This window comes from Trachemys scripta, chromosome 2 (assembly GCF_013100865.1).
Source record: "Trachemys scripta elegans isolate TJP31775 chromosome 2, CAS_Tse_1.0, whole genome shotgun sequence".
In the NCBI taxonomy this organism is placed as follows: Eukaryota; Metazoa; Chordata; order Testudines; family Emydidae; genus Trachemys; species Trachemys scripta.
The window spans coordinates 10,711,103-10,737,671 of record NC_048299.1 but is presented as its reverse complement, the minus strand read 5'-3'; the positions used below and the strand labels follow the sequence as shown (position 1 = coordinate 10,737,671).

The 26,569-nt window shown below is 43.8% G+C and overlaps 1 protein-coding gene across 6 annotated transcripts in view; it reads right to left on the bottom strand.

Annotated features, from left to right (window-relative positions):
- The window catches only part of CRHR2 (corticotropin releasing hormone receptor 2), a 260,488-nt gene that overhangs the window by 32,258 nt on the left and 201,661 nt on the right, over window positions 1-26,569 (bottom strand). The window lies entirely within an intron of this gene.

The window sequence follows — 26,569 nt, the reverse complement described above, 5'->3', positions numbered from 1 at the left end:
GACGACAAGGTAGTTTTGTGGATGTTTACAAGTCCAGTAACTTCAATAGGAGCTATAGGTGCTCAGCACCTCTGAAAAATCTGGCCACTTACTTACTAGGCATTTACTTAGGTGCCTAAATATGGATTTGGGTGTCTAACCTCAGGCACCTACATTGTCGAGGAATGCCTGCTGACTAGGTTCAGCGGTGGCCTAGAAGAACTGCATCACGCCACTGAAGATGCCATCGCTTGGCTAGATGACTATGCACATGCTAAATAAATAAATTAGTATTGATTACTATTATTGCATAGGTTATTCATGCAGAAATTAGACAGACTTTCAGAAACTGGAGTATTGTGTCCAGTTCTGGGTGCCACGTTTCAGGAAAGATGTGGACAAATTGGAGAAAATCCAGAGAAGAGCAACAAAAATGATTAAAGGTCAGGAAAACATGACCTTTGAGGGAAGACTGAAAAAATTGGGTTTGTTTAGTCTGGAGAAGAGAAGACTGAGAGGGGACATGATAACAGTTTTCAAGTACATAAACGGTTGTTACAAGGAGGAAGGAGAAAAATTGTTTTTCTTAACCTCTGAGGCTAGGACAAGAAGCAATGGGCTTAAATTGCAGCAAGGGAGGTTTAGGCTGGACATTAGGAAAAACTTCCTAACTGTCAGGGTGGTTAAGCACTGGAATAAATTGCCTAAGAAGGTAGTGAAATCTCCATCATTGGGGATTTTTAAGAGCAGGTTGAACAAACACCTGTCAGGGATGGTCTAGATAATACTTAGTCCTGCCACGTGTGCAGGGGACTGGACTAGATGACCTCTGGAGGTCCCTTCCAGTTCTATGATTCTATGAAATGCAATACCAAATTACGAATCCTGCATCACTGCCCAAGCACAGTTAGTAGCTTGAGATCTCAAAATTCATTCATGCTCCTTCTTCTTACCATCCTATTTGGAAGTTCTGAAATGAATTGTGAGGGATTCCACTGTGTAACCAACTTATAGTTGGCACAGAATCCAAATCAGCCCCAATATTAACTTTCACAAATGAAAGAAAACAAACTACCACAGAGGATATAATCTCTAGTTGGTGTTGACTGGGGTGGGCATGTTTCTTTCCCTATTGGTAACACATTAACAATGTATGCCTGCCTGTAGCATTTTGCATCTTTAACCCTGATCTGCTATAGCCACAAATCAAAATGTCTCACACAAGGGGGGCAAGGTGGGTGAGGTAATGCCTTTGATTGGACCAACTTCTGTTGGTGAGAGAGACAAGCTTTCGAGCCACACAGAGCTCTTCTTCGGCTATAGGGCTTGTCTCTCTCACCAACAGAAGCTGATCCAATAAAAGATATTACCTCATCCATCTTGTCCCTCTAATATCCTGGGACCAACATGGCTACAACCAATTGAACCACACACCGTGGTGGGGGAATGATACTGCCTCTTATGTAGGCCATTTTATACATAAGTATTTTAAAGTTTAGTACTGTCAATATAAGGCTTTGTGATAAACTGGAACAATAAGGAATAAGAAGGTGGGAATTCTTTTCAGAAATGCCCTGCAACAGTGATATAGTGGCTGTCTGATACTGTACTTCCCTCACATAGAAGGCCATACGCGCCTGGGTGACACTTGAAACCTCCCCAAAAACAACGGCTTCCAAACACAAAGTCACTCTGCCTCGACAAGAGGCATAGAGAGAGGAAGCTCCTTCATTTCATTCAGCACATCAGAGTTTCTCACAAAAAACAACACAATAAGGCAAGCAATTGAGTAGTGACAAAATGTACAAAGTGCTTATATACAAATGTAAGAAGTCTAAATACTAAGATGGGTGAACAGGAGTGCCTGGCATTAAATGAGGATTTTGATATAATAGGCATCATGGAAACTTGAAGGAATGAGGATAACCAGTGGGAAATGGTAATACCAAAGAATGAAATGTATGGGAATGAGAGTAGCTCACGCTGGTGCTGGAATGGCACTATATGTAAAAGAAAGCAAAGAGTCAAATGAAGTAAAACTCTTAAATGAAACAAACCGTACCATAGAATTTCTACAGGAAGAAATTCCATATTTGAATAAAAAGAGTATAGCAGTAGGAATATACTACTGAACACCTGACCAGCATGGTAACAATGATTGTGAAATGCTCAAGGAGATTAGGGGGGCCACAAAAGCAGAAAGCACAACAATAATGGGTGATTTCAAGTACCCTCATATTGACTGGGTAAATGTCACCTCAGGCCATAATACAGAGATAAAATTTCTAGACACCGATAATGACTGCTTCTTGGTGCAGCTAGTCCTGGAACCCACCAGAGGTGAGGCAATTCTTGGTTTAGTCCTTAGTAGAGCACAGGATCTGGTCCAAGAGGTGAGTATAGCTGAACCGCTTGGTAATAGCGACCATAATGTATTAAATTTATCATCCATGTAGGGGGGAAAAATACATTTAACTTTAAAAAAGGGAACTATGAAAAAATGAGGATGTTTGTTTGATGGAAATTAGAAGGAGCCATCAGAAGGGTTAAATACCTGCAAGCAGCATGGGGACTATTTAAAAACACCATAAGAGAGGCTCAAACTAAATGTATATCCCAAATTAGAAAAGACAATCAGAGGACCAAAAGAATGCCACCATGGCTAAACAATGGAATAATGGATGCCTTGAGAGGCAAAAGGCATCTTCTAAAATTTGGAAGTGAAAACCTAGTGAGGATAATTCAAAGGAGCACCGAGTCTGGCAAGTTAAATATAATAAGGCAGGCCAAGAAAGAATTTGAGAAGCAACTTGCTAAAGACACAAAACTAACTGTAAGAATTGTTTAAAGTACATCAGAAGCAGGAAGCCTACTGTATAGGCAGTGGGGTCACTGGACAACAAAGGTGCTAAAGAAGCACTTCTTCTTAGTGTATACACAAAGTGTCTCAGGTGGCACGCGACCAGGATTCATCACCAAATTTGGTCCGCTGGTTGGATCATTAGCTTCCCTGACCCGGGCTGGGTACTGACGGGGAGCGTGACATGAACGCTGATCCATGCCCCTGGAAGGAGCTCTCAAAGAAGACAAGGACATTGAAGAGAAGCGAAATGAATTCTTTGTATCAGTCTTCACTGCAGAGAACGTGGGGGAGATTCCCACATCAGAGCTATTTTTTTTGGTTGACGAGTCTGTAGTACTGTCCCACACTGATGTGTCAATAGAAGAGGTTTTACAACAAACTGATAAATTAAATTGTAATGTTGCCAGGACCAGATGGTATTGACCCAAGAGTTCTGAAGGAACTCAAATATCAAACTACTTACTGTAGTATGTAATCTATTGTTGAAACAAGCCTCTGTACCAGATGACTGGAAGGTAGCTAATACAGTAAAAGCTTTCTTATCCAGCATGTTAAGGGAATCGGGGGTGCCGGTAAGTGAAAAATTCCAGTTAACTGAGAGGGAGGGAGTTTGGGGGCTGGGGCGTGGGATCTGGGAGTGAATTTGGGTGCAGGAGGGGGCTCGGGGCAGGGTGTTGGGATGTGGAAGGGGGTGTGGGGCATGGGCTCTGGGAGGGAGTTAAAGTATGGGAGGGGGCTCAGGGTAAGGGATTGCAGTGCGGGAGGGGGCTTGGGGTGCTGGATCTGGGGGATGCTTAATTGCTAAGACAAACAAGTTTGTCTACCCTTATGGGAGATAATTTTGCTGCTTCTTATTTATAATGTCACCTGAAAGTGAGAACAGGCGTTTGCATGGCATGTTTGTAGCCGACATTGCAAAGTATTTATGTGCCAGATATGCTAAACATTCATATGCTCCTTCAGGCTTTGGCCACCAGTAGAGAGGACATGCTTCCATGCTAATGGCGCTCGTTAAAAAAATGCATTAATTAAATGTGTGACTCAACTCCTCGGAGGAGAATTGTATGTCTCCTGCTGTTTTACCCACATTCTGCCGCATATTTCATGTTATAGCAGTCTCGGATGATGACCCAGCACATGTTGTTCGTTTTAAGAACACTTTCCCTGCAGATTTGACAAAACGCAAAGAAGGTACCAATGTGAGATTTCCAAAGAGAGCTACAGCACTCGGCCCGAGGTTTAAGAATCTGAAGAGCCTTCCAAAATCTGAGCGGGACGAGGTGTGGTGAATGCTTTCAGAAGTCTTAAAAGACCAACATCCAATACAGAAACTCCAAAACCTGAACCACCACAAAAGAAATCCTGATGGCATCTGACTTTGATGATGAAAATGAACATGCGTCGGTCCGCACTGCTTTGGATCATTCTTGAGCAGAACCTGTTATCAGCCTGTCCTCTGGAAGGGTGGTTGAAGCATGAAGGGACATATGACTCTTTAATGCCGCTAGCATGTAGCCGGCGTTGCTAGATATTTACAACAGTGCCATGCGAACGCCTGTTCTCACTTTCAGAGGACATTGTAAACAAGATGTTCTCCCACAGTGAAATGTACTTGTGGCCTCAGACATGCATGCACACCGGTGGAGATAGAACCTTGGACTGTTAGCACAGCCCACTGCCATTTGAACTATAGGAATAACTCCATCAGCTGTGGGTATATAGTGGGCTTTATTCCAGCCAGTAGGAGATATAACCACACATTAAAAGCCAATGTATTACTTATGCAACTTGTCTACCTCGTGTAACATACCAGATCCCCCCATGGCCCTATGTAAATAATAATAGTGACTGAGGTTTCAACTTATCTGAGATAAAAAATGGTTTGGCGTAAGATTTCTGAAGAATGATTTCCTTGCAGTGCCTACACATTCCAGTAATATTATAATTGCATGTGTTTCTCCCCCCGCCCCCGGCCTCCCATTCTTGATAGTCTATTTGGTGTAGATATCCATTGTGGTGCATTGTCATCTAATCATTTATGCCTCCAAACCCCCAAGCTCCTTTCTACCCAGAAATAATTATTATAAATAGCTTAATTGCAAACATTTTTCCTTGAAACCCTTTGGGGTGAAATCAATATTTGGATATTAGGCACACAGTTTAATATCTTTTCCTGGTTCATAGCAGGATCTCCAGCTGTTTCTCTGTCCCAGGAGTATTGATGTCATGTGTTTTAATACAAAACTTGTTTGGTGATTTGGCATAAATTTGCTGCTTTGTAGTAAGTAGTATTGGTAATATATGTTATTAATACATGTTTTGTTTATCACTACAAAGCAGCTATTACCAGGAAGCATTTGGTGATTCTTGAGGGGAGGCACAGTAGAAGTTTAATAAAAATTGATCATTTCTTTGCAAAGAGCCTTGCCAAAAATTTTAGAGGAATTGAGGGAGAAGGACAGAGGAGCTTTAAAGACTTGAAGCAGCTGCCGTGGATCAGAGAGAAAAAAGCCCAGTGATTCAGATGACGTAGAGATGCAGCCCATGGCTGTGTAAGTGGTTCTGTTCTGCACAAAATCTGCTTCTCCAAACTTTCTGGCCTGATGCATGTTGTGCCAAACAACTAAGCAAGCAAGCTGTGTCTTAAAGCAAGTGACAGTGGAGTTCCTGGGATAGAGTGGCAGCGGCGCATCTCACTACGAACCTGCGAAGGAGTCTAGATATTCAACTGGATGCCATCCAATACCAAATACTGGGGCCATGGGGTCAGAAGGACAACGGTTAACAGTAACTTCAGGCAGTTGCACATGAGTTGCACTTGGAAAAGAAGGGATGGTAGGGGCACCTCTTGGGATGCTGAATAGAACTTACTGCAGTAAGGTTCAATCCACATCTTGTAGTAACGTCTCGGGGCCATCATTAACTTTGCTGGCCAAAGCTTTCCTTTTTGCACAGCGCTGTTGTTAACCTTGATTTGTCCTGAACCCCCTTGGGAAGGGGTTTCTTGGACCAAGCATCAGTTGAGCCAATAAAAGGGAAAAGTCTCTCACAGAGATGCTAAAGCATCTCTCCACGTCCTCACTAGCTCCTACATCTCACTGTATTTTTTCCCTGTGGGTGAGCTTTCCTGTCCACATCCACTCTCCTGTTTCCCAGGCTGATGATGTTAGATTGTCCGATAGAGCCCACAATGAATAGGTCCCGACAGCGGTCTGGTTTGGAACTCCACCTCCCATTTCAACTTCCCCTTTGAATGAGATGCTAAACTCAACGTAATATTGTTTTGAAAATGTTTCTAGGATAGTAATATCCTACCTGTACTCAGTAGGACAGAAAATGTGGCCTCAGTCTTCCATAGCCCTGACACCTGCTGCTTGAAAATTATTCTTGCACTTCGTCTCCTTTTTAAAATATACGGTCACTTTGAGGAGAAGATTTTGATTCATGATCTTCTTGGAAGAATTGTGCTTTCAGGACTGACTTGAAAACACTTAAGAACACACTTAGTTTTAAGCATGTATTTAAGTCCCCTTATCTTTAATGTGTTCTCCTACATATGGATGCTTTTTTCTAAATCAGGGCTTAATTCAAGACTGGAGGTCCTCCTAAAAGATATGTTGAGTTCAACCAAAGTTACTGGTTTCCATTCGGCAATCGCTGGCCAAAATTGCATGGCCTGTGTTACGCCAGAGGTCAGACTAGATGATCACAATGGTCCCTTCTGGCCTTAAAATCTACGGGTGAAATCTTGACCCCACTGAAGCTAATGGATACTGACTTCAGTTGGGCTGGGATTTCCCTCTGTGATTCTGTGAAGATGGTACATCAGGTCAAAAAGGAGGGATGAATGTCTTATCAGGACCCCATGTGGAAGAATACCCTGAGGAGGAATTAGCTGAGGGTTGAATACAGAAGACCCAACAAGGAGGTATAAAAGTAGGGGAAATGCATGAATCTCTTCAAGGCATTGTCTATGGCAGTGGCTCTCAACCGTTCCAGACTTCTGTACCCCTTTCAGGAGTCTGATATGTCTGGCGTACCCCCAAGTTTCACCTCACTTGAAAACTACTTTCTTACAAAATCAGACATAAAAATACAAAAGTGTCACAGCGTACTAGTACTGAACAATTGCTTATGGTCTCATTTTTGCCATATAATTATAAATCAGTTGGAATATAAATATTGTACTTACATTTCAGTGTATAGTATATAGAACAGGATAAACAAGTCATTGTCTGTATGAAATTTTAGTTTGTACTGACTTCGCTAGTGCTTTTTATGTAGCCTGTTGTAAAACGAAGCAAATAGATGAGTTGATGAACCTCCTGAAAGACCTCTGCATACCCCCAGGGGTACATGTACCCCTGGTTGAGAACCACTGGTCTATGGTAGGGTTTGGCTTCCTTTGATTCCCTTCACCTCTTTATACAGTTCAGCTACTTAGACCTCATATTTTTATCTTACTTGCTGGAGAAATTAGGAATTTAAACTCCCTATGAGAGCATCTTGCCTGCCCCCTGCCAATCCAGTCTTGGCAGCCACATTGACTAGATGCCCTCAAACACATCTTTTCCCACCTATAATTTGTATAATGTATCTAATAAAAAAATTCCTATACTTGCTATCTCTTCATTTGCATCAAATTTAAATATTAATCCATTTGCCGTTCTTTGCCATTTTATAAAACGCAGTAAAATCCACCCTATGATTTAGTAACCCAAGATGAATGCAAAGCAGTCATCTCATTATATACTGTCATCTTGACCTCACTGAACTAATATTCTGCCAGCTTCTTAATTCCCGTTTTAATTGCCCTGCCACATTGCTTTGACATTATTATTAGATGGAGCTCTTTCATTACAAGAGTGCCCCTTTCAAAGCTTACATGTATCAGAGTGACTCCTTTTGGCTTCTAGCAGGATGTGGAATCATCTCCCTAGGGAAACAAGCCCCAATGCTTAAATTATTTAAAAACGGATTAGACCAATTTCTGGAGAATATAGTGGAAAATTTCACTGGTACTGGCTAGGGGATAGAATAAACGGAACAAACCATCATTTATCCTCCCAAACTTTTATTCTAGGCTTCAGAACATACACACTTGTCTCTGACCATGAGAAATGCTGGACTGGAATGGCAGGGATGCTTCAGATTGGGCCGGAGGTGCATCTGTCAAACTGGGGGTGGGACAGCATGCCCAGCACCTGCCTGGGTCACGCCATTGCTTAAACAGGGACTTATCAGACCCCCGTAGTCGGCTTCATTGGGCAAAAACAATCTCAGATCAGATGTTTCCACGATGTAACAGACACCATCTCTTCCAGCTATTCAGCCTAAATTTTCATCCTCTTCATTTCATCCCATTATTCACAGCTATACCGTATTTCCTACTTGGTCCCTCCAGTGCTTCTTAGTCTCAAGCAGTGAAAGAACATCCCAAAAGAACCACTTATTTGCGATATTTCAGCACTTCCAGCCCTGGGCCTAACCACAAATCCCAGAGACATGAGAAGAACGTGTAGGGGAAAGTTAACCAAACCTGTTCGGCCTCTGAGTCTTTGGGTTTGAGATTTGTGACAGAGTTTGGATCCATTCAACTGTCCCTCACTTTAGAGCTAAATTTACCTCCACCCCACGCATATCTGCTGTTATCTCAGGGTTTATTCTGGTGCATTATTTACATATGAACTGCTGAATCCGCAAAAACATTACTGATATTACATTAGTAGTGCATCACCCATCAGCAGTGTCCCGAATCAATATTTTTCTTTAGTTTTTCATTTTGCTTGTCTGCCTCTATTCAAGACTCAACAAAGAGGTAGGCTGGTAACTGAGCTGAGCCCTTAATGCACATTAATGGAAAGAGAACGACTCACACCAGTGCTACATAACATGCAGGTGGTGACAGAAATGCAGTAAATTACAAATTCCTTTTTGATAGTGTCCTGCCTATAAAATATATAAACAGGAGACTTCAGAGGCACTGCACAATCCATTTGGAGCAGTGACACATCTGTTCAAAAGTTAATACAAAAATGACCATTAGTTAATATACTACATTGTAGCTTGGTAATGCTTTTCGTTCAAGAATTGCAAAGCCTTAAAATACATAATGCAACCGACTTCTATGCAGACAGTGGGGTGGGACGAAGACCAATATTTTTGTAGGGGAGAATTTGCCATTAAGCATGTACTGGCCCCTCTGTTGTTATCAACCCTTAATATACATCTACATCTCCCCCCCCAATGCATTAATAGTGATGGCCTAGGCAGGTAACAGATTTTGCACCATGGTTTTATTAGGAAATGAGACTGTACAAAGAGGGCACCTTCCACTTTAATAGACTTGTGCTCAGAATCATATTTGCTTACCACAGTGACTAAAGTAAGCATGCACAACCCTTTACTGCTATTGGTTCTGCAGGGTATGTGGTATGCACCTAGATGTGACCGAAAGCACCCCTGTATTCATACCCCACACTCTATTGTAATAATATTTGTACAAAATACACCTTGTAAGGTATCATTTGAAAATGAATAACTCACAGGATTTGAAAACCACTTCCCAGCCAGCTCTCCCTACATGGTAGTCTTCACTGAAATCTCTGGGTGGTTAAAGAAGAGAGCTGGATTCTAGTCTAGCTCATACACCATCAATGGAATTCAGTTCCAATGACAGAGCCAGTCAACTATCCCTGTGCAACCACAATGAAGTCAAGGGGGCTACTCAGGTGTCACTGAAGCCAGAAAGCAATGGGGCTGTACAGGTGTATAGTCACTGAGTTCTAACTCTGGCAGAAGAACTTTTGCTACTGCTGGGTGAGGTACAGAAAGGAAATCTAACCAAACGTTTTCAGTCTTCAAACTGGTTTGCTATGAGGTTTGGTTGTTATTTTATCCAACGCCATTTGACCAGACAGCTGTACCACCTGGTGTGGTGACCCAATGCTTTCACAAGCAAAGCAGCTCTAAGCCAGGTCAGTGTTAGACTAAGGGCATGTCTACATTGCCATCAGACACCCCGTAGGGCTCGGGCTATAGGGCTGTTTAATTGCAGTGTAGACATTTAGGCTATGGCTGAAGCCCGAGTTCTGGGACCCTCCCACCTCGCAGCCCAAGCCTGAACCTCTACACAGTAATTAAACAGCCCCTGTACCCAAAACCTGCAAGCCTGAGTCATCTGGCACAGACCAGCTGCGAGTGTCCAATTGGAAGGTAGACATACCCTATGAGACATCCACGGAACACCTACTGCAGAGCAGATGCTTAAGGAAGTGTTACTTATGGTCCAGTAGGTGGCACTCTTCCCTTTGTGTTAGAATCAAAACTCTGCTTGAGAGCCTTAGGAACAATCCTTGGGGGGAAATTCACATTTAAGGCATGTATGTCTTCACTGCATAGGTAACCTGAGTGATCGGCACCTGGGGCTGAGCACTCTGGTTAGCCTAACCCAGGTGTGAGCATCGCCCCAGCAGGGCCCCACCGTGCTCACCATTTCTGCACTTACCGATGGTCGCTTGGGGCATATCCCAGGGTTCTTTGTGCTGAGACGCTCTAGGATTCTTTATCAGACAATTGTGTCACTTGCATTTGAACTTGTCTGTCCTTTGGGAGGAACTGTGGGAAGGGATTAGATGACTATCAGCACTTGAGGATTTTTTGCCTGTGTCCTCCAGCCTGAGTTAAACTGGAGGCCAGGTTCTAACCGATACTCCTTGCTGGATCAGCTAGCTTGGCTTAGAGCACCTCCAAACACGTCTCAGAGGTTTTTCTGTGTGGGTGCTATAGGGAGTTGGGGTAAGAACCAGCATTAGTGTGCAGTGAAGACATTCTCTTAGACCTGGCTAATGCTGCCCCTTGTTCTGCCAGTGGACCAGCTGTGACCAGACTTTAAAGTACAGAACTTGTCAGCTCTGACTCACTATTCTACTTGACTTAATGATTCTATTTGTCAGGGCCGCCCAGAAGGGGGGGGGGCAAGTGGGGCAAGTTGCCCCAGGCCCTGCAGGGGCCCCACGAGAGTTTTTCGGGGCCCCTGGAGCGGGGTCCTTCACTCGCTCCGGGGGCCCCGGAAAACTCTCATGGGGCCCGGGCCCCCGGAGCTTCTTCCGCTCCGGGTCTTCAGCGGCAATTCGGCGGCGGGGGGTCCTTCCACTCCGGTACCCGCTGCCAAAGTGTCCTGAAGACCTGCGGCGGGGGATCCTTCCGCCCCGGGACCTGCTGCCGAAGTGCCGGGTCTTCGGCGGCAAGACCCCAGGCCCCCTGAATCCTCTGGGTGGCCCAGCCATTTGTACTTGGCATAGACGCTACATCTAAAACAGAGGGAGACCTGTAAAATGCAGGCTCTAGAACAGCAAGATCTCTGGAATATGAAGAGGATGGGTCTGATCAGAATGCCAGCAGTGAGGTGTTGCGTTGTTCAAAACCATCTACAGGAGAAGTGAACAAGCATCCTACCAAGAACTAATTTAGGAAACTCCAGTTGAAGGCTTATATGATGCAGATTCTTGTCTACATGGGAACATCCCTTTCCGGAAGTCAGTTGGTGACTCCTTCTTCAGTATCTCTGGCAATAGGGAATGGGAGAACCAGGTTATTTAAAACAACTCCCCCATTCCCTCCTAGAACCTTTGTCCAGTTTTAGAATCATCATTGAACTAAAACTTTTGGAGGTTCTGAAATTTTTTTTAAATTCACTTCCTTATTCCATCCAGGATCAGACAGAAAGTACTAAAATGGCATGAGGCTTTTTGGTAAGATTTATTGGTGAGGCAATAAATAAAGCTCTGCTTTGCTTACCTGGCTTTAGCTCTATCTTCAGTCAGGGTTTATCCGGCCTGATTAATCTAAGAGGTTTCATTGTATTTTGTGCTCTCTCCTACAAACACTGACCTATTTGGGATCTCCGTTAAACAGTGCTGTACTAACCCTAAAAAACTAGTAGAGAAATAAGCTCATTGGATCACTATTTTTCACAGTGCTGAAATGTTATAGATTGTGGCCAGAAAGGACCATTATGATCTTGTCTGACCTGCGTAACAAACCACAGAATTTCACTCAGTGATTCCTGAACAAAGCCAGTAACTTGGGGTTGAGCTACAGTGTCTCTTTTAGAAAGACATCTGCGCTGCTCAATTTAAAGATGCCAAATGATGGAGGATTTGCTACACCGCTCTGTACATCGATTAAACAGTCTATTTAACGTTGCTCTTGTCTTCTTATGTTATGACAAAGTGAGATGGCCCACAGGAATTGATAGCAGAGCCGTAAATCATTAAGACCACTTGAAAATGGATTTAAATTATCTCAAGCAAACCCTGGAGAACAAGGGTCAAATTCCACATTGCTGTACGCAAGCCTGCCTCCATAATTGTAATAACACTTAGCTCATCTCTAGTGCTGGGCTTCCATAGATCTCAGAGCACTTTACAAAAGAAAGTCTGTAGCATTAACCGCATTTTACAAATGGGGAAACTGAGGCACATAACAGTGAAGTAACTTGCCCAAAGCCAAACAGATGATTAGTGGCATAGCTGAGACTAGAACTCGGGTCTCCCTACCTACTTACACTGGTAGTGAATTTATCCCTGTGAATTATTTTCAATTAGGTCCAAAATGCACAGGCCAGGAAATAAAAAAAAATCTCAATAAAAAAAAAAATCTGTTAAAGCTAAAGCACATTTTGAACAGTCTAAATGTTATTAACCAATCAGCAGAGGAGCTCTGAGGTCTAGTGGTTTAAAATACCGAAAGTTAACAAACTCTTAGCTCCCAGAAATATTGCAGAGTGATTCAAATCCAGGTCCAGGAGTTAGTTAATACCATCAGATGCTGAATCAATTGAATCCGCTGCTCATTTACTGATGGTTAGCCATGCGTGTATTACAATATTCTTGTAACCTTTTGACGGCTCGCCTCGGAGATGGATTGGGTGGAAGACACTATATCAAATAAAGTCTTATGATTTCTCAGGAAATTCATGTTGAAATTTGATGCGTTGGCATGGACTCTCAACCCTTCGCCTCCTGTGCTATCCCCCACCCCAGACAGAGACATTAGATTAAAACCAGACTAGACTAGTCCGAGCAGCAATAATGGGATTAGTACTACACATTCCAACTGAAAACATTTAGCAGAACCCTATTTTACAGCACCACAAGAAATTGAATTTCAGAGTATCAAACACGTTTGCAGGGCTGCATCTTTTGGTATTTTGCCAGGACTGGGATGCATCAAGGGACAAAAAAGAAATATAAAATATGATGAACTACAATTTCTCTCTCGTAATTTACTAGATAAAGAGATAGGCTATGGGGAACAGGATACAGGCTATGCATTTTATATTCATGGGTTCCTTTGGCGCTGAGATCCAAACAGAAAGCAGCTGGCAAAGAGTAATCTGGATCGCATCTTCCAATTTTTAATTGATGAAAACATTTCTATTGCTTCCAAAACCACAAAGAAAGCAGTTAAACAATCATGATTCATGCACCATTCAGCACCATAGTGCCTGGAGACTCAAGAATCAAACATCATTGTCTCGGGAACAAGACTCAGATGACTTTGTTCTCTATTGCCCTGCAGTTATTTACACCAGTAAAGGTGAATCCAAAATCAGAATGGTAGCAATTTGCACACCCCCTTTGCATTCATTTTGTCCTGGTGTGATTGATTGCACATGGTGCAGGACAACGGTGAATCAGGTCCAAAGGGTAAAAAAATTTCAGAATGCCTAAGACTATGTCTATACTGCAGCCAAAAACACGCCGGCACCAAGTCTCAACGTCGAGGTCAATGGAATCGGGCTCACGGGGTTTGGGCTGCAGAACTAAAACTTGCAGAGTAGATGTTCAGGCTTAGGTTGGAGCCTGGTCTTTGAGATCCTCCCACCTCACAGGGTCCTAGAGGCCAGGCTGCAACCCAAGTCTGAATGTCTACACAGCAAATTTTAACCCCACAGTCCATGAGCCCGAGTCAGCTGACCATGCGGCTGGTCTTTTATTGCAGTGTAGACGTACCCAATGTGAATTAGGAGCCTAAGTCCCATTGACTTTCAACATGACCTTGGTTTGGGCTACACTTAAAAATTAGATGGATCTAGCTACATCACACGGGGCTGTGAAAAATTTTGCACCAAGTGCTATAATTAGGTTGACCTTAGCCCCAACGTAGATGCGGCTCGAATTCTTCGGTAGATCTAGCTACTGCCTCTCAGAGATGGATTAGCTACATCAACAGAAAAGCCCCTTCCATTGATGTCAGAAGCGTCTCCACTATGGCGCTACAGTAGCATTGCTGCAGTACCATAGCGGTGCTGGTGTAGTAGCTGTAGTGTAGACATGCTCTTAGGAGCCTAAGTGCCTACATCTCTTTTGAAAATGGGTTTTAGGGCTTATCTACACGGAAATTTACCAGCAGGACTGTACCAGTATAATCATAGCATTATAGTTATGCCAGTGTAACACCTCATTTGGACACTCTTCTTTGGGAATAAGAGTGCATTTTCCCGGTACAGTTTATGTGATGTTACACCAATACAATAACAGCAGTATAATTATACTGGTATAGTTCTGCTGGCAAATTTCCCCATATAGACAAGCTCTTCGGCTTTTAAGTCACATAGGAACATTTTACCCAAAGTCTTTAACTCATCATTGGTTCAAATCCACCTCTCATCAGTAATGACTGAAAGCTGTTACACAGGTTAATGGTGGTGTGTGCACAACTTTATTGTGGTCTTTCTTCCCTTTTTAGGGGGCCAGGCATCCACATCACACACAAAGACAAGACTGAATAGGCATGGAGACTGAGCCATGCTTTCATCCTTATCTGTATCAGGGCAAAGGCACTCTGGCACACTGGTGAGGAAGCTTGTCCTACCATTACCTGTACAGCACCCACTTAGATGGAGGACTTCAGTCTTCGGTGCTGTCAGTCCAGCACTTCTCACAATGTCCCTTTAAAGGTGCAGGGATAAATGACGTTTGGGCTGTGATTCGCTTGAATTGACTTCAATATACATCATACAATGACGGTATATTTCGTTGCTTTAGCACAATTAATGGGTATGCATTTTATGAGGCAGACTCAGAAACAAAAACCACAACTATGCAATCAGAGGACTAATTTAGCAAGAGTGTTAAGACATATATTTTAAGTTCCGAGACAACGCGCCCTCATCTCTCGACCAAACAAAGGTGCAGCTGCGGCCTCTTATGTAATTAACAAAGATGGCGAGTTTTTCTCACCTAATTTCCTAAAATGTATCAAACTTTCTGAGCTATACAACATAATTACTGTTGTAGTCACCTGGGCCTTAATTAGAGCCCTCATGCAGGTCAGTGAGAAGGGCCCAATTTGAAGGAATACCTGAGCTCTATCTAGCATGGCGCTCCCCAGATTTATGGTCTGTATGGTGGCCAGGCTGGCCTCTGGCTCAGTTTAGAGCAGTCTCAGGGCTGCTCTAAATTTCAGCCAGCTGCAATGGCCACCAAGGGACTATTATGGCAACAAAAGTAGGCAGTCCAGCTGTATCTCCACTTCCCTGGCTATGCCCCCAACATGCTGAGGGATGCGAGGGGCTATTCCATTCACTCTATGTCGCACAGGGCATCCCACAGTCAATGTATAGCCCTTTGGCACTTAGGGTGACCACCTTTGTTGGATGGAGTTCAGGGAAAACCACATGAAAAACAAGAGACAATGCTTTATTGTAAGCGACATTTTAGGGAAATACTGTTCCTCTTAGCATATCATGTATTTTTTCTCTCAAGTGTACATTTGTACTACCCTCAAGCATACAAAGCAATTCTTATAAGCTTCGATTTAATGTTTAAATGGTCAAGGGACATCCCTTAAAATAAGGGACGGGTGGTCACCCCAATGAAATAAGGGATAGTCCCTTAAAATAAGGGACAGGTAATCACCCTATTTACATCCAGCCGGGGTCCCCAACGTGGTGCCCCTGGGTGCCATGGCGCCCGCGTACTGGTCGGCGGACGAGCATCCGCCGAAATGCCGCCGACAAGCAGCGTCATCCAGAGGCGTCGCCGCCGAAATGCTGCCTCTGGATGCTGCTGCTTGTCCGCGGCATTTTGGCGGCGACACCTATTGACGTTGCCGCTTGTTGGCGGCATTTCGGCGGATGCTTGTCCGCCGCCACGGTCCTCTGTGGCTCATCGTCTGGCACCTGCCAGACGAAAAAGGTTGGGGACCACTGACATACAGCGTAAAGGGGCCATAACAGACCCACGATTCAGGCCTCATCGTGATGCTGTACAAAATGAAAATACTGTATAGTCTGGCAAACCTAACTACTGATTTCTAAATAGGACTCACCACTGTAGAGTCACAAGCAAGTCAGCTTAGGAACTACCTCTGCCTTGTGGTAAATGGTTTACTGAGAGATCATTTCTGCTGACTTTCTTGGCAACATATATCTATTCTCTTGATTTGTTTGGCTAAGAACATTTGCAAGAAAATAGGCTCTGTGTTATTGAGAGTTTATCCCCTCCTGCTGAGAGAGTTTTTACTCTCCTGCACACACAATAATCTGTTTGCGGTATCTTCATAATTAACACAGCAATTAACTCTCCCGATTTCAGGTGAGGAAACAGTCGCGGCAACTGCTGAACTGCTAGGCAACGGAGAGGCTGGTTTAATGCAAAATTAAATGAAAAAGAGAAAAGGACAGAGCTAGGTTCTCCACTGAGACCACTGTCTGCGGGGCTCCAAAGAGCGGGTTATCGCTCACACATCCTGGGGCCAGTTCTATGCCAACCATGCACCATCCAGATCCCCAGCATGCCACTTACTCTTACCGTTTCCCCTGAGGAAGTCTGTAGATCACAGTGGGGTAGGGCTCAGCTATGCCCATTCTACCTCAGTTGGAGGGTCTCGCAAGCTAAGGGAATCCTGAGGGGTGGGGATCTGCCTGCCTTTTGACCCTTGTGTACCATAAGTGTGCTGCAAAGGATGAAGAAGAGAATCTGCTTCCAAGCCTTTGGCATCCTTCGTTCTAGAGAGGATGTTTTCCTGAAGTTTCCCCATGAAGCATCAATAGGTTTTAAGTAAGTGTGGGGCTTATCGACCAGCACAAGGTCACTCACCCTGTGCAGTAACTGAGGTTCTGTGAGATGGTTGTCCCTGTGGGTGCTCCACTTTAGGTGAATCTGCACTCCTGAGCTTGAAAACGGCAAATTTGTAGTAGTGGTGCCTGTTTGGGTCACACATGTGCTGTCCCCATCTCACACTGCCTCTGGCGGTTACATAGCGCTGTGCAACCAATCCCCCATTGGTTCCTTCTTTACCACAGAGTCTATGGTGCAAAAAACCCTCCGAAATAGAGGGGAGGATGGAGGGTATTGGAGCACCCACAGGGACAGCCATCTTGAAGAACTTCAGTTACTGCACATGGTGAGTGACCTTCTCTTCTTCTTCAAGGGATGTCCCTGTGGGTGCTCCATTTTAGGTGACGGTAGAGCAGTGCCCCTCAGTGGAAGGGAGGGGTTTTGTAGTTGCAGTCATGGCAGATGATAAAACCACAAGTCCCAGTACAGGGTGTGGTGTCGAGCGCTGCTCTATGGCATAGTGCTGTGTGAACATATGGGTTGATGCCCAGGTGCTGCTCTGCAGATGTCCACAATGGGCACATTGTTGAGGAAAGCTATCGATGTAAAGAGAGCTCTGGTGGAGCGTCTGTGGGTCCCTGGTGGGGGTTGTAGCTATTGATGTCGATAGCAAAAGTCAATGCAGCTGGAGATCCATTTTGACAGCCTTTGTCTGGATGCGGCGTCTCCCTTAGATTGTTCTGTGATGGAAAGAAATAACTTTGGTGACTTTCTGAAAGACTCTGTCCTTTCAATGTCAAACGCTAGCACCCTTTGGATGTCCAGGGTATGAAATATTGTTTCTTGCTTGTTCCTGTGAGGATTTGGAAGAATGATAGTAGATGGATGTGTTGATTCAAGTGGAATGATGGAACTATTTTAGGTAGGAACTTGGGGTGTGGTCATAGGGTAACTTTGTTTTTGAAAAATATTGTGTATGGGGGATTTGCCATGAGGGCCCCCTGCTCTCCTACTTGTGGGGTGGATGTGATAGGGATGAGGAAGGCCACCTTCATCAAAAGGTGGAGAAGTGAACACTTCTCTAGTTGTTCAAAAGGCGCCCCCATAAGGCATCACAGCACCAGAGTGAGGTCCTATGTTGGAAATAAGGGGCTCTTATTTCAGGGTAAAGGTTACAAAGACTTTTGAGGAAGCATTTAGTGGTAGGGTGGGCGAAGATTGAGAACTTGCCCACTTCATGGTGGAACGCCATGATTGCCACGAGGTGTACTCTGATCGAGCTCATTGAGAAACCAGGTTTCTTGAGTTCCAGTATGTAATCCAATACCATTGATAAAAGAGAGGTAGTTGCTATTGTTTGCCTATTCTGGTACCATGTATGGAATCTCTTCCATTTGCAGAGATAGGTATACTGTGAAGTAGATCTTCTGCTGTTTAAAAAAAATGTCCCTTACCTCCTTTGAACAGGTCATTTTATTATCTTGGAACCATGGAGTAGCCATGCCTTCAGGTTAAGTCTTGCCAGATTCGGGTGGTAAACAGGTCTGTGTGGAATATATACTCTCCTGAGCCACCCTTGCAGGCATTGCATGTGTAGTTTGGCATGCTTGAGAAATGTCGTGCTGACATATGGCCTAATAGTTGGAGGCAGGTCCTGACCGATGTCTGTGGGCTGGCTTGCGTTATAGTGATTAGGTTGCCAAGGGTGGTGAATCTGTGCTGGGGCAGAGAGGCTGTAGCTTCCAAAGGGTTAAGGTAGGCCTGATGAACTCTAGTCTCTGCATAAGTGATTTTTGTTCTGTCTTTTGGGTAGCTTCAAGTGCCTCTTCTCGAGTTGAGGCTTTGAGTAAGCAACCATCCAGATAGGGGACTACTATGACTGCTCATCTGTGGAGGTGAGCTGCCACAACCACAAGGACTTTTGAGAATACCCGTGGAGCCGTATATAAGCCGAAAGTGAGTACTTTGTACTAGTGATGATCTGTTCCCAGAACAAATCTGAGAAACCTCCTGTGTGAGGGATGTATCAGGTGGAAATATGTATCCTGGAGGTTGAGGGCTGAGAACCAGTCCCCTTGTTCTAGGGCTGGAATTATCATTGTTAGAGTAATCATCCTGAATCGCTGGGTCTTCACAAATTTGTTGAGTCTTCTTAAGTCAAGAATGGGCCTCCATCTTCCGTTTTTTTCTGAGTTAGAATATAATGGGAGTAGAAATGCTTCCCTTTGTGTTGTGTTGGTACTGGTTCTGCAGCGCCTAGGTGTATGAGACGGTTTACCTCCTGTCACAGTAGGTGTTCATGAAAAGGGTCCCTGAAGAGGGATGGAGGTAAATTGGATGGAATAGTCAATCTTGATGATTTCTAATACTCATTTGTCTGATGTGATGTTTTGCCACACTGGGTGGAATGGAGTCAGACGGTCTCCGAATGGATGGATGGTGTCAGATGGGTCCAGCAATAGAAAAAGTGGGAGATGTGTCTGGTCTCGACCTTGTTGTTTAGAGGGAGGCTGAGAAAGGAGAGGTCACCGTCTTGCAGGTCTCTGCCTCTGCCTTTGTGGGTCATATTGCCTATGAGGTTGGGTGTAAGGCACAGATCTAGATCTTTGCATCGAATAATCCTTCCCCTGTTTTTTCTTTTGTGTAGGCGTGTATATGCCCAAGGATCCCAGAGTCTCCCTGGAGTCCATCAATGTGTGAAGGGACTCATACGTATTGGCTGCAAATAACTTGAGGCCTTCGAACAGGAGGTCCTCGACAGTTGATTGTACGTCTTTGAGGAAACCCGAGAGGTGGAGCCAGGAAGCTTCTCACATTACCATGGCTGTGGCAAAGGAGCATGCTGCCATGTCTGCGGCGTCCAATGAAGCTTGTAAAGCTGTGCGAGCTAGGAGTTGACCCTTGGATATAAAGCTTTAAATTGTTCTTTTTTGTCCTCAGGTATGTGTTCAATAAAGTCAGAGATTTTTGAGAAATTGGAATGATTGTATTTGGCCATAAATTCTTCATATTGTGCAATCCTGAACTGTAGGGTTGCTGAAGAATAAGCTTTATGACCAAAAAGGTCCAATCTCTTCCAGTCCTTGTCATATCGGGTGGATCTGAAAATAGAAATTCCATCCCCTTGGAAGGGACATAGTATTTTTTATCCACTCTTTTGCAGGTGGGCAGAATTGTTGCTGGGGTCTGCCAGGGGGTCTTTAGTCAGTCCATAAGGGCCTCATTTATTGGGAGGGCAATCTTGGAAGAGATTGAAGTCTGGAGGATGTCCAACAACTTATGCTAAGACTCCACAACCTCTTCCAGCGGAATCTCCAGTGGGTGGTGTAGGCGTGATAGCTTCATCCGGATGGAAGAAGAGGATGAAAAATTGGCAGCTGGGGCGACTTCCTGATCCCAAGTCTCCTCCAGTTCCTCGACTGCCTCTTCTGGAGGTTCAGAGGGTCCAGGTACAGAGGGACGATGGAGAATGTCTCGACCTCTCCTTATGTGGACTGGGAAACTTAGGATAGCGTTGGTGGTATGCTGCCCATGGGTCCCAATAAGGTCACTGTGGGAATGGCATGTGTGACAGCATCCATGGGTATCAGTGCCATCCTTGAGTTTTAGGTCTGGGGTGGCATTCATGTTGGTTTAGTGGACCTGGTCTGGTAGTTGTGTGGATAGGCGAGAAGTGATGGGAGGAGTAGATTTCCCCTTCATCCTCCTCCTCCTTGTCGTTGGATAAAGGATGAGCTGATCTGGATGATGTGGTAAGTTGGCATGGTACCGAGCATGCTGGAGTGAGGTCAGTACAGGGGAGTGGAGATTCCGGTGTCAAGGAGACAAAAAGTCTTTATGTTGGAGAAATTGCTGCGATACCGAGAGCGTCGATACTGAGGAGGGTGTTGTTGGCGGTACCGGTGCCTTTACCGTGGTTGTTGGTGCCGAGGGTCGTGTGCAATGCGCTATAGAGGCAGAAGGGTGGTGCCATAGATTGTAGCGCTGCCAAGCTTATCGGTGCTGCATGTTTGAGAGGCTCAGGCACTACCGAAGCAGGGATGATAGGTTTCCCTTTTGTGCCTTTTTCCGAGCCAGCCCACTTACGGGCTTTGGCTCGCATGGTACCCATGATACTGGATGGTCTTGCTACTTCAGAGGTGGACACTCTCAGTGTAGTTGGTACTGATGGGATCTGACAGGTCGGGGAACATCTCTTTTTGACAGGCTCCCAAGAAGGGGAGGTCAGAGCCTGTTTCTTTGTCACCGTTTTGGAGGAGTGCTCCTTCCTCAGGGAGTGGTGGGGAACCTCTGTCAGACACCACCATTGGAGACCGTTGTCCAGGAGGGGTTCGTGATCCTGGGTTGGACACCGGCTCAGAGACTTCTCCACCATGAGGAGTTTTAGCTGTAGGCCGCTTGCTTTCCTGGCACGGGTCTTCAGATTGTGGCAGTGGGAGTACTTTTGGTGTGTGTGTCTTGCCAAGGTAGTGGACACACTGTGAATGCCTCTCAGAAACTGGGAGTGGTGACCAGCAAGTGAGGTAACGTTTAAAACCCAGGGAGCCAGGCATGCCCCTTAGAATAGGGTTTCTCCCATGAGGAAGGGTAACTATACTGCACTAAGAGGTATCCGAATAACTGAAACTTAAATTCATAAGAATTTTTTTTAAAGAAATAGATAAATGGGGAAGAGATAGGGTAGTTCACTATTAACTAACAAGTACTCTAAAGTTAAAGCTAGACTAAAGATAAAGCTCAGAGGTGCTGCTAATTAGTCCATTCAAGCTGAGGGCGGTAGAGAAGGAGCTGAGGGAGGGTTGGTCGCACAGTGCTATGTAACCGCCTGAGATGACACAGCGCATGTGCAAACCATGAGGCACTGCTACTAAAAATGTCCAATTACAAGAGCAGGGGTGCAGATTCACCTAAAGTGGAGCACCCACAAGGAAAACTCCTTGTGGAAGAACTTGCTATTTTGTGCTCTACTTGCCCATCCCAGGTTTCATGTTTGCAGAAGGGTGCAACGTATGTAGGTGAGCAACTTGTTCATGGTCAATCGAATGATCATGGAAAAGTCAGAAATGTAACGTTAAATCATAATAATATATTTAATTCTTTAATGTCACTTTTCCTCTGTCGACCGCAAAACAATTTATGAAGGAGGGCAAGCTTCATCACAGAAGAAGAAACTAAGTCACAAAGAGATGAAGGGACTTGCACTAAAATCAGCAAAAGAGGTAGGAAATTAGGTCTCCAGACTCCCAGAGCAGTGTGCTATCCACACGACCACCCTGCCTCCCAGACACTTACTGATTTGTTTTTATATCAAGCATATAATTGCACCAAAAAGCACCAGGGAGATGGTATAAAAATCCATGGTGTTGGAGAGGTTTGTACTCAATTAAGATTGAGCCAGAGTGTAAGGCCAGAAGGAACCACCAAATAGTTTAGTCTGACCTCCTGTATGTCACAGGCCACCACCACCACCCACATCTGCACACTAAACCCACCAATCTAAATTAGACCAAAGTATCACAGCCCACAGGAAACTAGACTATTATGTGCCACAGGAAGGGAATAGGAGGGACCAAGGTGCACCAGTGCCCAAGGCCACTGCAATGGCAGGGAAATAATTAAGTGAGCTATACCCAGATAATCCTGGCAAGTGACCCACATACTGCAGAGGAAGGCACAAAAACAAATCAACCAACCAACCCCAGGGTCACTGTCAGTCTGACCTGGGAGAAAATTTCTTCCTGACCCCACATATGGTGATCAGTTAGACCCTGAGCATGTGAGCAAGAACCAGCCAGCAAAGTACCATCGCAGAGCTCCAGCCTACCTCACCCAGTGTCTCATCTCCAGCTGTGGCCATCTCCCATGCTTCAGAGGAAGGAGATTAAAAACAAAACAAGAAAAAGAAGACATGTGGGGGGAGGGGGAAATCCCCTGACCCCTGCAGCTGGCCAGCTAAAATCCTGAAGCATGAGCTTTTAGGAACATAAGACAAACCTTAAAAGAATCACAGGGTTGTTGAGCCCTCCCCCTACCACCACAAGCAACCCTGTCATACAATCACACCCATGAATTTGTCCAGCTCTCTCAAAATTAATTAAGTTGTTTGCCCCCCACAACTCCTATTCGGAAGGCTGTTCCAGAACCTCACTCCTCTGCTGGTTAGAAACCTTCCAATTTCCAGCCTGAATTTGTTCATGGCCAGTTTGTCACATTTGTTTTTGTGCCAATATTGTCTTTTAGCTTAACTAGCTCTTCACCCCCACTAAACAAGCCAAGCTCTTCCAGTCTCCTCTCATAAAATAGGCCCCCCATTCCTCTGGTCATCCTAGTAGTTCTTCTCTGAACCTTTTCCACTGTGAATTCATCTTTCTTGAACATGGGTGACCAGAATGTTACACAACATTCCAAATGAGGTCTTACCAGTGCAGTGTACAATGGCATTAATACTTTTCTCTCTCTTCTTGCCTGATACATTCTAGGATTGCATCTGCCTTTTTCACAGCCACACTACATTAGTAGCTCATAGTCATCTTGTGATCAGTCCACACACCCAGGTCTGTTTCCTCCTCTGTGACTTTCAACCGATAAGCCTCCACCTTGTAGCATAAATTTTTATTATTAAACCCTAAATGCATGACTTTGGACTTCGGGCTATTGAATTTCATCCAGTTTCTGTCACTTCAATCTTCAAGGCCATCCAGATCTTCCTGTAGAACATTCCTATCTTCCTCTGTATTGATGATACTTCCCACCATGGTAACATCAGCAATACTCCTACTTTTTGTGCCAAGGTTGTTAATAAAAATATTGAACAACATTGGTCTCAAGACTGATCCTTCAACTTCACTAATAACCTCCCTCCAGTCCAACAATTCACCTTTCAGCACAACCCGTTGCCATCTTCCCTTTAGCCAGCTCCTTATCCACCTTACAGTTCTTGTACTGACCCCCATCTTCCCGAATTTAACTAATAATGTCCCATGTGCTACTGTGTCAGATGCTTAATTGAAGTCCAAGTATATGAGATCTACTGCACTCCCTTATCTAAAAACAAACAAACAAAAGACACAACACTTGTGAGCTTTAGTCATCACTTGATTAGATGCCTGCAAATGCAGTGGAATAACTAATGATCTAATTGCTTAATCACCAGCTGAAAACTCAATTTTAAACTTCCTATTACATGTCTGCCATTTTATAATTATCCACTTTGTACTTGCCAAAGGCTATTAAACAAAACATACGCAACAGCAACAAAATAGATTGCACTTATGTAGTTGCTTTCATCAGAAAATCTCAGAGTGGTTTATGAATGGCAAGTAAGTATATTTTATATAGAGGATGGAGACAAGAGGTGTCAAACTTCTAATTGTCACAAGCCCAAGGCGTTGATCCTACAATTGACTACATGTGGACAAACTTCAGAGGGGCTCTGCACAAAGTCAGCTGCAGGATCATGACCCATCTGAGCGTTTACAAATGCTGTAAAAGTAAAGATAATAAAAGGTATCAGTCTCATTTGTTTGCAGGGTCCCAGTTTAAGACACTTTGTCCAGTGCCATGCTTCAGCTACAAAGACACATTAGCTTATTCTGCATTGCCAGAAAGATACTAATTAGAGAAGGTTAACAAAAAGCTTTTTGTTGTTGTTGGAAAATCGACTTTTCTCTAAATGGAAATAATTTGCAAAAAAACCTGACATTACAGGAGAAGCGCGATGTTACAAACACCCGTCTTATGAATGAAAAAATAGTAAAAATAAATATCTCATAGTGAAAGTGAGGTCAGTGAACAACAAATTGACATCCTTTCATATTCCGATGCCTTCCATGCATTGGAAATTGCTTTGCACTGGTCTGCAGGACAAGAAGAAAGCAACATAGTGCAACATACAGCAACTTAAGCTCCGCATCTACTGTAATTTTGAGATGTTCATAACACTGAGAAATTCATAAAATTGAACTCCTCTATCAGTTCATGAAATGGGGGCTCTACTGTATGGAAGTCTGTCAAGTTTTTGTGATTTTGGGTGTTATTTTTCCAATAGAAATTTTTAATCAAACTTGTTCATTAACCAAAAAGCTGTTTTCCAGTAAAGGAAAAATGTGAACATTTGGAAAAAGTTCTGAAAACTGCTAGTCAGCTAGCAGCTCCCATTGTGACATCTATGGCCAGATTTTCAGCAGAGCTTGGTATATTGGATGGGAAAATATGGCCACAAGTATTGCAGTGAGAACTTCCGGGCACTGAGCACTTGCAGCAACTTCTGCTAAGTGTGCACATTTTCCATTTAACAAAAACCAGAGTTTTGGTAAGTACAAATGTTGATAAACACTTATATTAAAACACACACAAAAGTCATGAGAAATCAAAAATGTCAATAATGCCAACAGCATGGAGGGGGAAGGAGAACTTTGTTTTTAAAAAAAGGTCATTTCCCAAAAGAACTTAGCTACTTTTTTTCAGTGTCCCAATGGGAGCTGAGAGACCTTGGCAGGAACTGGATTGTCACAGGAAATGCTGCAATTTTGACTTTTTTTTCCATCCCAGGATGGAACAAAACCAAAAGTTTCATTATTTCCCACATGACAAAATTCTGAAAAACTTACTTTGGTGTGGTGTCAACCCAAACATTTTTTTTAATAAAAACTAAAACATTTAGTTCTTAATTTTGACTTTTTAACAAAACTTGACTTTTTATATAAAAACAACGAATTTTGTTTCAAAACAAAAAAATCGAAAAGGTCCATTCTGAAAACACTGAAATTGGATGCTTTTCACATTATTGACGTGTTTCATTTCAGTTTTTTAAAACAAAATGTTGTCTAAATGGTCACAATTTTGAAAGTTTCGATTTCAACAAACCTAGCATTGTTGGTTAAAAAACGTTTAAACTAAAAATTTATGAGCAGCTCTAAAGATGCGCTCTTTAGAAACTCCGGCCCAATGTGTCTGAAGTGTGTTGATACCGCAGTTACAACTAAGTGGGAAATATAATGTGTACACTGTTTGTATAAATAATATGAGGAAACCTGATAAGGACATGGACAGCCAGCTGAATTAGAGGAAGTTGTTTCAGGGAGATTAATTGATACTTTATTTAGTATAAAAACTTGTTGATGGGTGCCCAGAGAATACTGGAGAGAATTTCTGATATTCTTTGCCCCTCATGGAACGTCCACACTGTAATCAAGGAAGTAAGGCGGGTGACTGCAAGTCAAGTGAGCTTAAACCTAGCTAGTTCAGGTACAGGCAGCAGTGAAGCCATGGCAGCATGAAGTTTAGCATTGGCTGTACAAGCCTGCTTGGACCCGGGGTAGTAACCATGCTGAAACAGCCTGCTGAGACTTCACTGCTATTGGTACCCGAACTAGCTAGATCAAAGCTAGCTCAGGTACGTCTAACCGAGCTGCAATCACACCTATGACTGGAGTGCAGACATACCCTCCAATCTTAACAGCAATATACTGAGCTTCATCACCTACACTGCAGTGTGGCTTAAGCAGCACACGGCTCACACACGTGACCAGTCATATCGTTCTAAGTGCTTATTCCAGCTCCCAGGGGGATAGGTTCATTACAGACACAACTGCCACCAGCTTGAAGATGCAAGAATTCAGTAATTAACTGATAGACACAAACTAGATTCTTCCTGGCT